Source organism: Onychomys torridus, chromosome 7 (assembly GCF_903995425.1).
Source record: "Onychomys torridus chromosome 7, mOncTor1.1, whole genome shotgun sequence".
Taxonomy (NCBI): domain Eukaryota; kingdom Metazoa; phylum Chordata; class Mammalia; order Rodentia; family Cricetidae; genus Onychomys; species Onychomys torridus.
The window spans coordinates 35204297-35216801 of NC_050449.1; positions in this window are offsets into that span (position 1 = coordinate 35204297).

Below are 12505 nucleotides of genomic sequence, written 5' to 3' on the forward strand. Positions count from 1 at the left end.
GAATGGGTAAAAAGTTAATCTCCCTTTGGTTCTCTTATCAAGAGTAAACAAAGTTCAACTATGCAAGCTCTCTGTTAGCCAACCCCACCTTCTGGGGACCCAGACAGAGGTCAGGTCTGTAACTGAAGAGATTGAATAAATGCACAGAGAGACTGGTTGAGGGAGAACACCTGCTCCTTGCTCCTCCACAGTGGGAAGCTGATTCCTGCTGGCATCCCTATCAGCCTCAGCTGGAGAAAACTTCACATGCCTGTGCTGGGCCCCTAGGTAAATCTGTTCTAGCCCCCAGGCCTTCAGTGTGGATCTGCTTCAAGGGAACTACTTTGGCCAGGAAGACTATGAATGGGTCTGGTCAGGTCAGTGGCTTTTCCACTATATTCTCCCAGCTTCCATCTAGGTCACAGTGGGACCTTTATGGACCTTAGCATTCCATTCTGTATCTAGGAGAGCCCACATTGTTCAATGGCAGGTTAGCTAACAAGGTATTCTACCTGAGGTTTGTTGTTAAAAAAAAAAACAAAAACCTCAAATGTTTTAGTCAAATAGGTAACATCAATGAAAAACAGTTTCAATAAATGCTTTAAAGACGCTTAACATTGCTCTCTGTAGTTGTCACCTACTTCAACATAATTTTATGTTTAAAAAAATCTTAGCAGTAATTATGGAATGTTTCCACAAATTGTTGGAGGGTGGGGGTGATTTATTGGGAATTGAACCCAGGACTTCATACATGCTAGGCCAGTACTCTGACACTGAACTACATCCCCACCCCTCAATTAGTTCTTTATGTACTATTTTGCATCAAAGTTTATATGAGTGAGTTTTTCTTTGGCTAGACTATTGCCTTGTAATTTATCAGTATTCTCTTACATTTTAATCAACAATCCTTTCCAAGACAGTACAATCCAGGGCTGTCTATTGCCCCAGATGGTAAAATATCCCTTCCACTTCAACCAGGGGTCTTTACCAAGAGTGATCTCAGAACATATGAAACATCCTGTAGGGATTTATTGAAAGGTCTTTTGTGAACATCAGTTCAGAGCAAATAGTAGCCTGCTCCATAAAAGTCAGGAGGTCTAAAAGGTCATCTCATTTGCTTACAGATGAGATGACCAAGGTTCAGAGGGGTTAAAGTTGTCTGAAGTATAGAACTAATTGGTGTCAGAATTTAGGTTTAAGATTTAACTTTCCAGAACCCACTAGGATTAATTTACCAATATGCTATATTTCTATTCAAATTAGGTCAATGAATATTTAGGAGTTCCTCGAAAGTCAAAGGCACCCTGCTAGATAAAATGAAGGAAAGAAAATGGGAAATACACACTTCCTATCTTCCAAAGGCTCAGGTCCTTGGAGAAAGACACCATTTAAGAGAGAATAGAAAAGCTTCAGTATCCCCGATTAGCCAGCAAACAGTTGAAAGAGATCAAAGGGAGTAATTTGGACAGAAGATCTAGCACCTTAATAATGAAGGGGTCTTAGAGCTGAGCCTTGAAGGACAAATACAATTTGAATACTCCTATATTTTGAGACAGGGCACAATTGGAAAGTCAAGTGGGTTCCTGAGTCACATGCTGGTTTTATAGGTTTTCTGGAAGTGTTTCCTGCCTCTCTATCTAGTGATCAGGTACAGTTCCTCACCCTGCACTGGACTTGGACAGCCATCCTGTGATCAATATCCAGCAGCTGCCTTGACCACGGGTTTATTGGTTGATCCAAAACATAGATTGTATGCATTCATATTCTACTCTCCACCTCTGATAAATAGTAAGATGTTGTACAATATAGCTACCATCTCTGACTCCATTTCCAGAGATGAAAACAGTATCCATGCTGCCAGTTTATTCAGAGAGTTAAGTTAGTTAATACGGGTAACGTCCAAAGGATGATGTCTGAGACATGGTAAGTGCTAACTCAGTGTTTCTGAAAGCAGTACCAACTACAGGCTGTGGGTTTCTTCTAGTCAAAGATCTTCTGAGAGCCAAGGAATTGGGGCGAAGTTCCACTTCTGTTACCTTAGTGCTCAATTCTGAAGTGAGCTCATGGAAAGGGAAATGCTTGGGGGAGAATGCCTTGGGCCATTTTCTCAGTGTCCTTACTCACACCTCCGCTGGCAGATCCCACACACGAAGGATGACCCCTGGGCCCCTCCTCACCCTGAAATGATGGATTTGGCTCAGGCCAAACAGCAGTCTGCTCTGGTGATGCTCTGAAGCCTCAAGCTTAACTCTCCACAGCTCAGAATAGCTTCTGCCCTCCCCATGGACTCCCCTTTGCTAATGGGTTTGTGTACTCCAGATCACATTACTACCAGGAATCGATCTCTCAGCCCTTTAAACATGCTCTATTTTAGTCATCTTTCCCCGATTCTTAGATATATTTATTTCCCAGAATATGTAGCAACTCTTAGACAAAATAAATTCTGATTACAAAAATGGAAGCAATCTGCTGTCCCGTTGTTGGGAAAGCTGGAAAGTTTTCCTTGAGAAATATTTTTGTAGGTCAAAGCAAAGAGAATTCATTTCTGTCACACAGTAGGCCTAAAGTGCAACAGGCCACCAAGCCTTGAGAACTGCACAGAAACTGTTCATGGGTTTTCTAGAGCTCCACAACTTGTCCTTTGGTTGTGGTCTCCATGACCACAGGCCACTGAAGGCAACTAATCACTGAAAATGTAGCTGCAGTGATACAGGGACTGAACTTCTCATTTCAATTCCTTTTAATTTGGGGTTTAGGATGCATGTGAGGCAAGTTCTCTAGCCCTGGGTTTGGTCCTCAACTCTAAAAGTATGCAGGAGCAGAACCACATACAAAAAATTTAAACTAAATTATTTTATCTTGGTGACTGCACTACAAGCTGAAAAGTTGTAAAGTTTGGGAACATTTGGAGATACGAACCTACTTCATAAACTGTAGCTATTATGAAATTTAAATATGTATTAAGTATTTCTGATGTGAATTTAGCATCTAAATTGAAATGTGTAGTAACCATAAAATATATAGGCTTCATAAACCTAGTACAAAAAAGATATATAATTTATTTTTAATATTTGATAAATATGTTTTGATCATATCTAGTTTAAAAAATTAAAATTAAGTACACTGACATTTTTCTTTCATTTAATTTGGCTTAGACAAATATAAAGTATTTAGATGGTTCACATTGGGTTTCTATTGGTCAATGGTAATGAGAGCAATCTCAAGTATAAGCTGCTTGTTCTTTAGAACAACCCTATTAGTTGGTCAGAATGCTCTGGTTATCCCCATCTTAAAGATATGAAAATGTAAGTTCAAACAATTGTGGAGCCTTAAACCTTTGAATGAGAGACAAGCACGATTCTAAGGCTTCTGTAAGAGAGATGGAAGGGTAGCACTAAGGATGTTAGAGAAAAAGTCATATGAAAATCTACAATTTTATAGACTATGGATATATAAAAGTGTTTAATCAGTGTTACCCTACATGGGAGATAATGCTCAGAAACCTGTATGTTGACAAATAAAAGGCCCAGTGCCAGATGTGAGCTAGTTCCCCTTGAGTTGTTGGTGATGAGTGTCCTAGAGACCTCAAATAACATAGGCTACAGCCATTGTTTTTTGCTGCCTACTGACACTTGATATTAAGGCCCTGTTGCTGAGAATACCATACACTCTGGTCACAGAATATGGAGAAATGGATTTGGTACTGACCAGGTAGCTAGCTGTCATAATACTTGGGGGTACTATGCAGGCTGCTATGGGGGAAAGTCATCAACAGTCTTACCCAGTGAACCCCATGAACTGCAATAATGGCGACTGTGGCAAGATGCACCCACAGGTACAATGATGGCATGAAAGTTATAGGGGTTAATGAGCCACTTTCTGATTGAATTTAAGGCTCACTCCACAGGACAAAATACATGGTACTGTACACCTGGTCACAAACCCCTGGCTGTGAAGGTCACAGGACCAGGCTGAACACTACCATCATTCTGCTAAATAGACATATCAAACTGTCCTCGTATTCATCTATCTGTCTCTGTACCTTGGTGCTGCTCCCAAACCTTAGTAGAGGAGTTTCTTTGTGCAGTGGGTAGTGCTTACCACAGAAACTCACAACTTGTCAAAGTGTAGAGGACAAATGATCTGTAATGGGAGAATGGACAGATTGGAAACCTCAAGAGAAAGCACAAGTCTTGTTTTTTGAGCTTCTTGCATATTGTGTATGTCAATGCACATTCTTCTGCTGACACACTTTTGTGTTGTTTCCAGTCTGGGTCTTCTTTGTAAACAAAGCTCAAGAGAATTCATGGACATGGAAAGATGCTGGGAGGACAAAGGTTTTTAATTATTTGAAAAATATATCTAGGATTAGGAACTCTAGGTCATGTGACAGTCACATGTGTAGCTTACAGGAATCGGCCCAACAGTTCTATGGTTTCACTTAAGCCAATGAAGTGTCCTGCATTTGTCTGTGCTTCTGTGGTCCTAAGAATCTTTTCTCATTTTGAGGGCATGGAAGTAGTCCCTGGAGGTTTTGTCCATTTATTTCACAGTCTGGCCTTTGCATTTCTGGTTTATTGCCATTCCCTTTTGTAAATGGCAGGAGGCATCGATGAAACATTTTCTTCTCCATACATGAGTCAATTTATCCTTGATCATCCGTTTCATACCCAGCTGTTCTTTTTCCAGTGACCTCCGTGATGTCTCAGGAACTTCTGATTTCACATATTAACCTTGATTTTTAAGAAGAAAATTCAAAAATACATTACAAATGTTTTAATAAATTTTAATTTCACTGAATGTGGATACAATTGAAATAGAACATTTACAGTATGAATTGCTAGAAATAATGAGAGAGAATTGGAGAGACAAGTCAGCAGTTAAGATTGCAGAGACCCAGGTTCAGTTTTCAGCACCCACAGTTCCAGGAAATCTGATGAATTCTTCTGGCCTCTGTGGACACTGAGCACACACACAGTGCACATACACACTCTCAAGTACATGGTGCCCAAAAATTCCACTAATTCTTAGATGTTTCATAGTTTCTGTGTTCCTTTGAGTGGTGTTTTACATCTCTTATTATTATTTACTATGTATGTGTAACACTACTATCATTTTATAGAAGTTCCTTATTCTATCCCTAAGTTTATATTTTCTGTTTAGAAAATCTTATCATCTATTAATAAAAATACTTTTATTTTATTTCTTCCTGACTTGAAGTATCTAATACATTCTTTATTTCTACTGTATAGTTCAGTGTTTTCATTACTTTGCTAATTTATAGCAAAGATAATGGTACCCTTGTTTTATTCTTGATGTTAAAAAAAAGTTTCACAAATAAGGATTATGCTTCATTTTTTTTTTTCTTTTTTTGGTTTTTCAAGACAGGGTTTCTCTGTGTAGCTTTGCATCTTTTTTCCTGGAACTTACTTGGTAGCCCAGGCTGGCCTCAAATTCACAGGAATCCGCCTGCCTCTGCCTCCCAAGTGCTGGGATTAAAGGTGTGTGTCACCACCGTCCAGCCCATAGTTTTTTTAAATATATGTTACCATGTTACTTTCCTGTAATTTTTTGTTATTTGATACTGTTTATCTATAAATCAGTTTCTTATCTTCATCATATATATTTTGTGAATCTGAGGTAATCATGAATTCCCTCTTATTTCAGATAAAAACCTTAAGTGTTATTAACAAATTTTAATACATTTTTTATTTCAATGGCTTACAGTTTCTTTAGATTTCTTGGTCTTATAAATAAAATAGACATAAAATCTTTTCTGGTACCATCTTTAACAAGATTTTGTAATCAAAATTATTATTTCCTGTAAAATACGATTTGGAAAATGAAGAAGAAATCAAGCCTGTTTCTAACAGCCACAAATTTGCCTAGAAATGAACTGAAGCAAAAATATGAGCAATATCTACAATAAAGTTGCAAAACATTGGTGAAGAAAAATGAAGACATAGAAAATATTTTCATATTTTCTGTGTTTTTGGATTGGGAGAATCCATATTGTTACAATGTCCACAGTAGCCAATGTAACCTCTCCATTTGGAAGGCTTCCTATCCAGACATCAGGGACATTCTTCACAAAACTAGAAAAGAATCCTAGCCTTTGCACAATACAACAGCAACCTGAATAGCCAAAGTCATGATAAGCAAAGAAAACAAATCAGGAGGCGTCACTCTATTTAACTTCGAATTATATGACAATGGTAGAGTCATCTCAAGAGCATGGCATGGAACTAAGACAGAAGCATACATGGCTAGAACAGAAAAGGAAACTGGAAGTAAACCCACACACACATTCACCTGATTTTCTGCAAAGATGGCAAAGGCTTGTGTTGAAGAAAAGACGGGCCTTTTTGTAAAAAAGGTGCTGAGAGAATTGTGTATTCATATGAAGAAGATTAAAACTAGACACATCTCAGGAGTGAAACTGAAGACTTGAAACTGCTCAAGGAAAACAGGAAACACAGCAAGACATTGGGATGGGTAAAGTTTTTCTGGACAAGGTGCCCAAAGCACTAGAAATAAGAGCAAAAATGGGAAAATAGGATGGCATCAAACGGAAAGCCTTCACACCACAGAAGGAAGAAAAGACACGCAAAGTATTTATCTGGTGAAGAATCAAGATCCAGAGTGTGCAAGGACCCCAATGATTCAGAAAAATGCAAAATAACTAGCTTAAAATGGACAATGTTTCTAAATGGACCTTCCTCAACATATATCAATGGCCAGCAAATACATAAAAAGGCTCAATATCACTAATCATTATGGAAATATAAATCAAAACCACAATAAGAATAGCTATTATTAAAAAACAAAAGCTAATAAGCGATAGTTAAGGTGTAGAGGAAGAACATTTGCATACTTAGAAGGGATTGTAAATTAGTGCAATAATTGTGGACATACAACTCCCCTCCCCCCCTGAAAAAAAAGAATGACCATATAATCTGCCAGTTTGATTACCTGACTACACAGACCAAGTAAATGAAATCAGGTGGTGAAGAAGACAACGTTGTTTGGAACATTATCAACCATATTAAAAAAAAATAGAAATAACACACAATATGAATCTACATGAGCTGGTAAGCAGATAAAGTGGCATGAATATACAATTGCCATAGAAAGAATGAAACGCGGTTATTTGTAACATGGGTAAAGCTGAAGTGTGAAATAAACCAGGCATATAAAGTAAAATGTTACCTGATCTTATTATTTAGAGAACATACAAAAGTTGATCTCATTTATGTTGAGAGGAGAATGGTACCTGAGGCTGGGGCAGTAGGAGGTAGGAGGAAAGGATGGAGAATGGCTGATTAATTGGTACTAAGACACATTTTGGATGAGAGTAAGAAGTTCTTATAAGCTATTGCACAATAGGATGACTAGGAGAAATAACTGTGAATTACCATAATGAAACAGCAAATGTATAAATGTTGCATGTATACATGGTATTTCATCAGTATTGACCACTGTTACATTATATATAATTTTAAAAGCAAACTTCATTTAAAATATACATTTCACGTCTATCTGCCCTTGTATGTTGTTGTACAAAGATTTACTCTTCCTTGAACTCATTTGGAAATTACATGAGCCAATGGCTTATGGGTTGGGGAATTGGAAGCTTCTACATCCACAACAAATAATCTAACATCTGTCTATCAAGTCACCGAAGGAGAGGAGGAAAAAGGAAGGGCTGAAAAATTAAAAGAAGCATGGCTGGAAACGCCTCATGGTTGGCAAATTACACAAACCTGTGACTCAAGAAGCTGAGAGAATGCCAAACAAAATAAATACAAGAACTGTTGTCAAGGCACATTGTAATCAAATGTCTGAAAACTAAACACAAAAGAAAAATCATGGGATTAGAGAGAAACTGTGCATTACCAGTAAGAGGGAAAAAAAAAAAAAAACTATTTAAATAACAGCAGATTTCTCCTAAGAAATCCTGGAAGCCACCAGGAAACAGAACCCATTTCCAATGCTCAGAGGGAAGAACTGCCGTTTAGGAATTCCAGCAAAATATCCTTGGGGTGAAGCTGAGAGACCTCCTTAGATGAAGGAAAGCAATGGGAGTTGGTTGTCAGTAGAATCACGGAAGAACCACTAATATATAAAAACACAATAATAACCTTTTCACATAGTTGTCAGTGCACTAGTTAAGCTGACTGTATCATGAGAGGGAGATGAGACTGGAAGATGAGGATTTAGGCAATTACAAGTAGCAGTGGACTCTATTTGAAGTAGAAAAAGGCTGCTGGCAGTTGATGCGGGGCCGTGGAAAACAACAATGGATGAGTATTGTAACCCATAGAGCAGACATTACAAACTGTGGAAAATGTGCATAAAATAAATCAAAATGGATTTCATAAAGTTTGAATACTTTACATGGGGAAACAGAAGAGATGGAAGGAAAGCAAGGGACACAAAAATAAAATAAGACACAGATTCAATCCTAATATATGAGTAATTATTTAATTACTATTATTTAATAGAAGTAAATCGTACATGTCTGGGGATGTAGCTCAGTGGTAGAGCACTTGCCTAGCGTGTCCCAGCTTTGGGTTCCATCCCCAACACTGCACATGCACACACACACACACACACACACACACACACACACACACACACACATACACACACACACACAGAGAGAGAGAGAGAGACAGAGACAGAGACAGAGACAGATGTAAGTCTTATAAAGATGCAATTAAAAGATAAAATAGCAAAACAGATTAAAGTGAGGGGTGAAGGAAGAACATCTGTAATCCAACTATATGCTCTTCATCAAAAAAAAAAAAAAAAACCCTTCAAACTCAATTATACTAGTAGATTGAAAAACAAATAAAAGGGACTGAGAGGCAGTACTTGAGCAAGCATGAAGACCAGAGTCTGGATCTCCAAACTCAGTGCTGGGTAAGCATGGAAGCCCTACCATAACTGTGACCTAAGAGGAGATCTAGAGCAAACTGCCTAACAAGACTAGCCAGGCAAGCTCTGGGGTTGACTGAGAGAAATTTTCTTATTGGTTAAGGTAGAAGACCAATTGAAGACTATCTCTATATCAATCTCAGACTTCCATATGCATACATATTTACATGCATGTACACCCACTCCCCAAACACTTATGTGCACACATGTAAACGTGCATACACATACATGCATACTGCATACACATGCACACACGTACAACACTAATATGGAAAAAGGAAAATTAAGGAAAAGGACAGAGGAAATATCAAACAAACACTAATCTTAAGAATGCTAAAATGTCTATATTAATATTGGTAAAGATAGTCTTCAAAACAAAGAAAATTGCCAGAAACAATTAAGGACATTATACAGTCATAAAATGGCCAATTCCTGAAGACGATATAGCAAGCTTAAAAGTGTCTGCACCAAAAATTAAAAAAGACCCGCAGAAGCAGTGGCTATGCTTCTGACAGGTCAGGAAGCAACAGCCAAGCTCAGGCTAGGGATGTGGCTCAATGATAGAACACCCGCCTAACATGGATAAAATCCTCGCTGTCCACAATACTACAAAAACAAAAACTAACTAAAAATGGATCGCTCATAAATATGAAAAATCAGCAATAGCATTTTAAATCACTGGAAGGTGGGCACAGTGGCTCACTTCTAGAATCATAGTACTTGAGAGGCAGAGGAGGCCATGCATCTGAGGCCAGCCTGTGAGCGCCAGGGAAGCCCACACTACAGGATGAGCCTCTGTCTCAGAAAACAAACAAATGCACAATACAACAAAGCATTTTGCTCACTCTACAGTGAAGAGCAAGGATAAGGTAAGGTTAAAACCAAACAAACAAGAAAAGAGGCCGACAGCTAAAGGCAGGACGCCTAATCTTTTGGATTCTCTGGGCCACAGTGTACTCAGAACTGGCTTGGCCACAGATAAAATGTCTATTGGACTAGCCTAGGTACTCCATAACACTGGCTTTAAGAAATGCAATGATAAGTAAGAGAATGGGACAGAAGAGACAGCCACTAGAGAGTCACTCATGGACATGAACTGCTAAATAGATCCCCAAGAAGAGATGCAAAGGATATAAGAAACAACTACACAGATGTCGTAGTCTGAGATGTGGGTTTTTCACCTAAATGAAATCTCCATGTATTTCAGCTGTTAGTCATGACATCCATGGATCTGTTCCTGGTGTTTCCTAATGGGTGGGACTCATGCTGTCACCTTTGTCCCTCAACTGTACCTTGTGAAGATAGCAACTGCTCCTAATTTAGTAAATACAGTTCAGCTTTTGGATTCACTATTATAAAGTTATGATATTATAATAACCATGTAGGATAGATATAATCTTGTTTTAGGATAAAAAATATTAATGTTCAAATAACTGGTTTGCCTGAGGTCCTAGAGCTGGTGAGTGTCACAAATGAGATTCAGCTGAGGACTTCCCAGGGCAGACACAATAGCTTCTTCTTCCTTAGTAATATGGATCCTACTATAGACTTCATTTCCCAGCTTCCTTTGTAACCACACCTGGCCATGTGACATCTTTATGTCCAATGAAGTGTTAGCATTCTACTGTATCCTTGTTCTTTTTTTAAAATTAATTAATTTATTTTTCTATTATCACATCGATACAGTATAAATTCTTATTCTAATAATGAAATGTTTCATTGAGGCTTGCCCAGTAATTGAGTAAAACCAAAACTTATTGTAAGCCACAGTCATCCTAGGGTCCCCCTGCTATGTAGCCTCCCTGAATCTGTGGGTGGCAGTCTGATTGTTCTTTGCTTTATATCTATAATCCACTTATGAGTGAGTACATACCATGCTTGTCCTTCTGGGTTTGGGTTACCTCACTCAGGATGATGTTTTCTAGTTCCATCCATTTGCCTGCAAATTTCATGCTGTCATTGTTTTTCTCTGCTGAGTAGTACTCCATTGTGTCCTTGTTCTTGCTGGGATGAGATGTGTCTTCCTCCTCCTTGCTGTTGGCTAGATGAGCACACAGCACCTAGAACAAAAGCATATGTCTCCGATGATTAAATTGAAGCTAGATGTTCCAGAAAGAATTAAAGCAGCTCAGACTTATTTATATATATACTTACTATGTATTATATATACACACTTAAAGTATGAAGCTTTTGTTCTAGCTTTCAACTATCTTTGGAGAAAAACCCTGAAATTTATACCTAGTTTAAGCCACGTTTTGTGAGTGAGTGTGTGTGTGTGTGTGTGTGTGTGTGTGTGTGTGTGTGTGTGAGTCAATTTGGGTCACTCGGCTGACTTGCTCTCCTAATGTGTGCGGACTTCAAAGCCTGTACTCTTTACCTGTATTTGTGTCCTCTCTCAGATAAGCTGCAATGGGTCACAGCATGCCACAGCCTTTTCCATCGTGCTCAAGCAATTTAGATTTATATCTCTCCCCAAGCCACTCACAGTGTCTAGAGCAGAGTAGAAATTCAAGCAGTATTATAAATTCATTAACTCACAAATGTGAGAATCAATATTTCAAATAATCTAGGAGCCCAATATGTACCCGATGCTGGCCTCCAGGTACTACTCATCACTCCTGTCAGCATGTTGGTGTCAGCTCTGAAGAACTGCATATTGACTTGATATTGACCCCAGAAAAATAGAGCAGAGAGCATTTGCCTCCAACACCATCAATAACAACCACAAAAACCTGGGCTCAGTCCTCCTGGATTGCCAGGTTAGCTCCCATTAGTCCAGTTCCCAAAGGTTCCCCTGCCTTGCTGAAGTCCTGGCATGAACCTTCAAGACATTTCAAAAGCACACAGCTCACTAGTTCTTCTTCCAACATCTGGGGACAAAACAGTAGAGACTCCGGCCACCTTATCTCTCAAAGAGAAGTAAATTCTCCTTACAAGCTACATGCCTATGTGAAAAGGGGGTGAAAGAGACCTGAATAAGCTTGTCCCAGACCATCCGAAGAAAAGACCACCAAGCAAAGTAAGCCTTGGCTTTTGGTGCCCCCAGTGAGGCCATTAGGGAAACGGCTCAGTATTTAGGAGGAAAAGGAGATTTAGTCTGGTCTAGGATGCAGGGTTGAAGGTCACTTCAGTCCTTCTGAAGTTTCTATGCCATATGAGCTCTCAAAAATTCCATACCAGCTAATAGATTTTTTTTTTCACTTAAAAAAAAAAAAAAAAAAAAAAAAAAAAACAGATGTGGATATGCACCCACATCTGGAAAGAAAAGGCACAAGGCTCTACCAGGCCTGGAATTAAGCTGGTATTTGTAGTTGTATCGTGGCAATTGGCTTTACCTTTTCATTTTGCATAATCTCCTCAATGGAGAGGAGAGTAATTTCCCTTCAGTTCCTAGACCGCTGCTTGGAGAGGACAGAGAGGAAGTCTCTGCATTTTGTGAAAGAGAAAATCACCAACATCTCTTTTGTTCCCTTAGGCAGGATTTGGATGGATTACTTATACTTAAAAGGGAAGGCGGCTTTTAACCTTAAAAAAAAAGGGAGAGAGAGAAAGGAAAGAGGAGGTGCGGAGAAAGAAAGAAAACTCA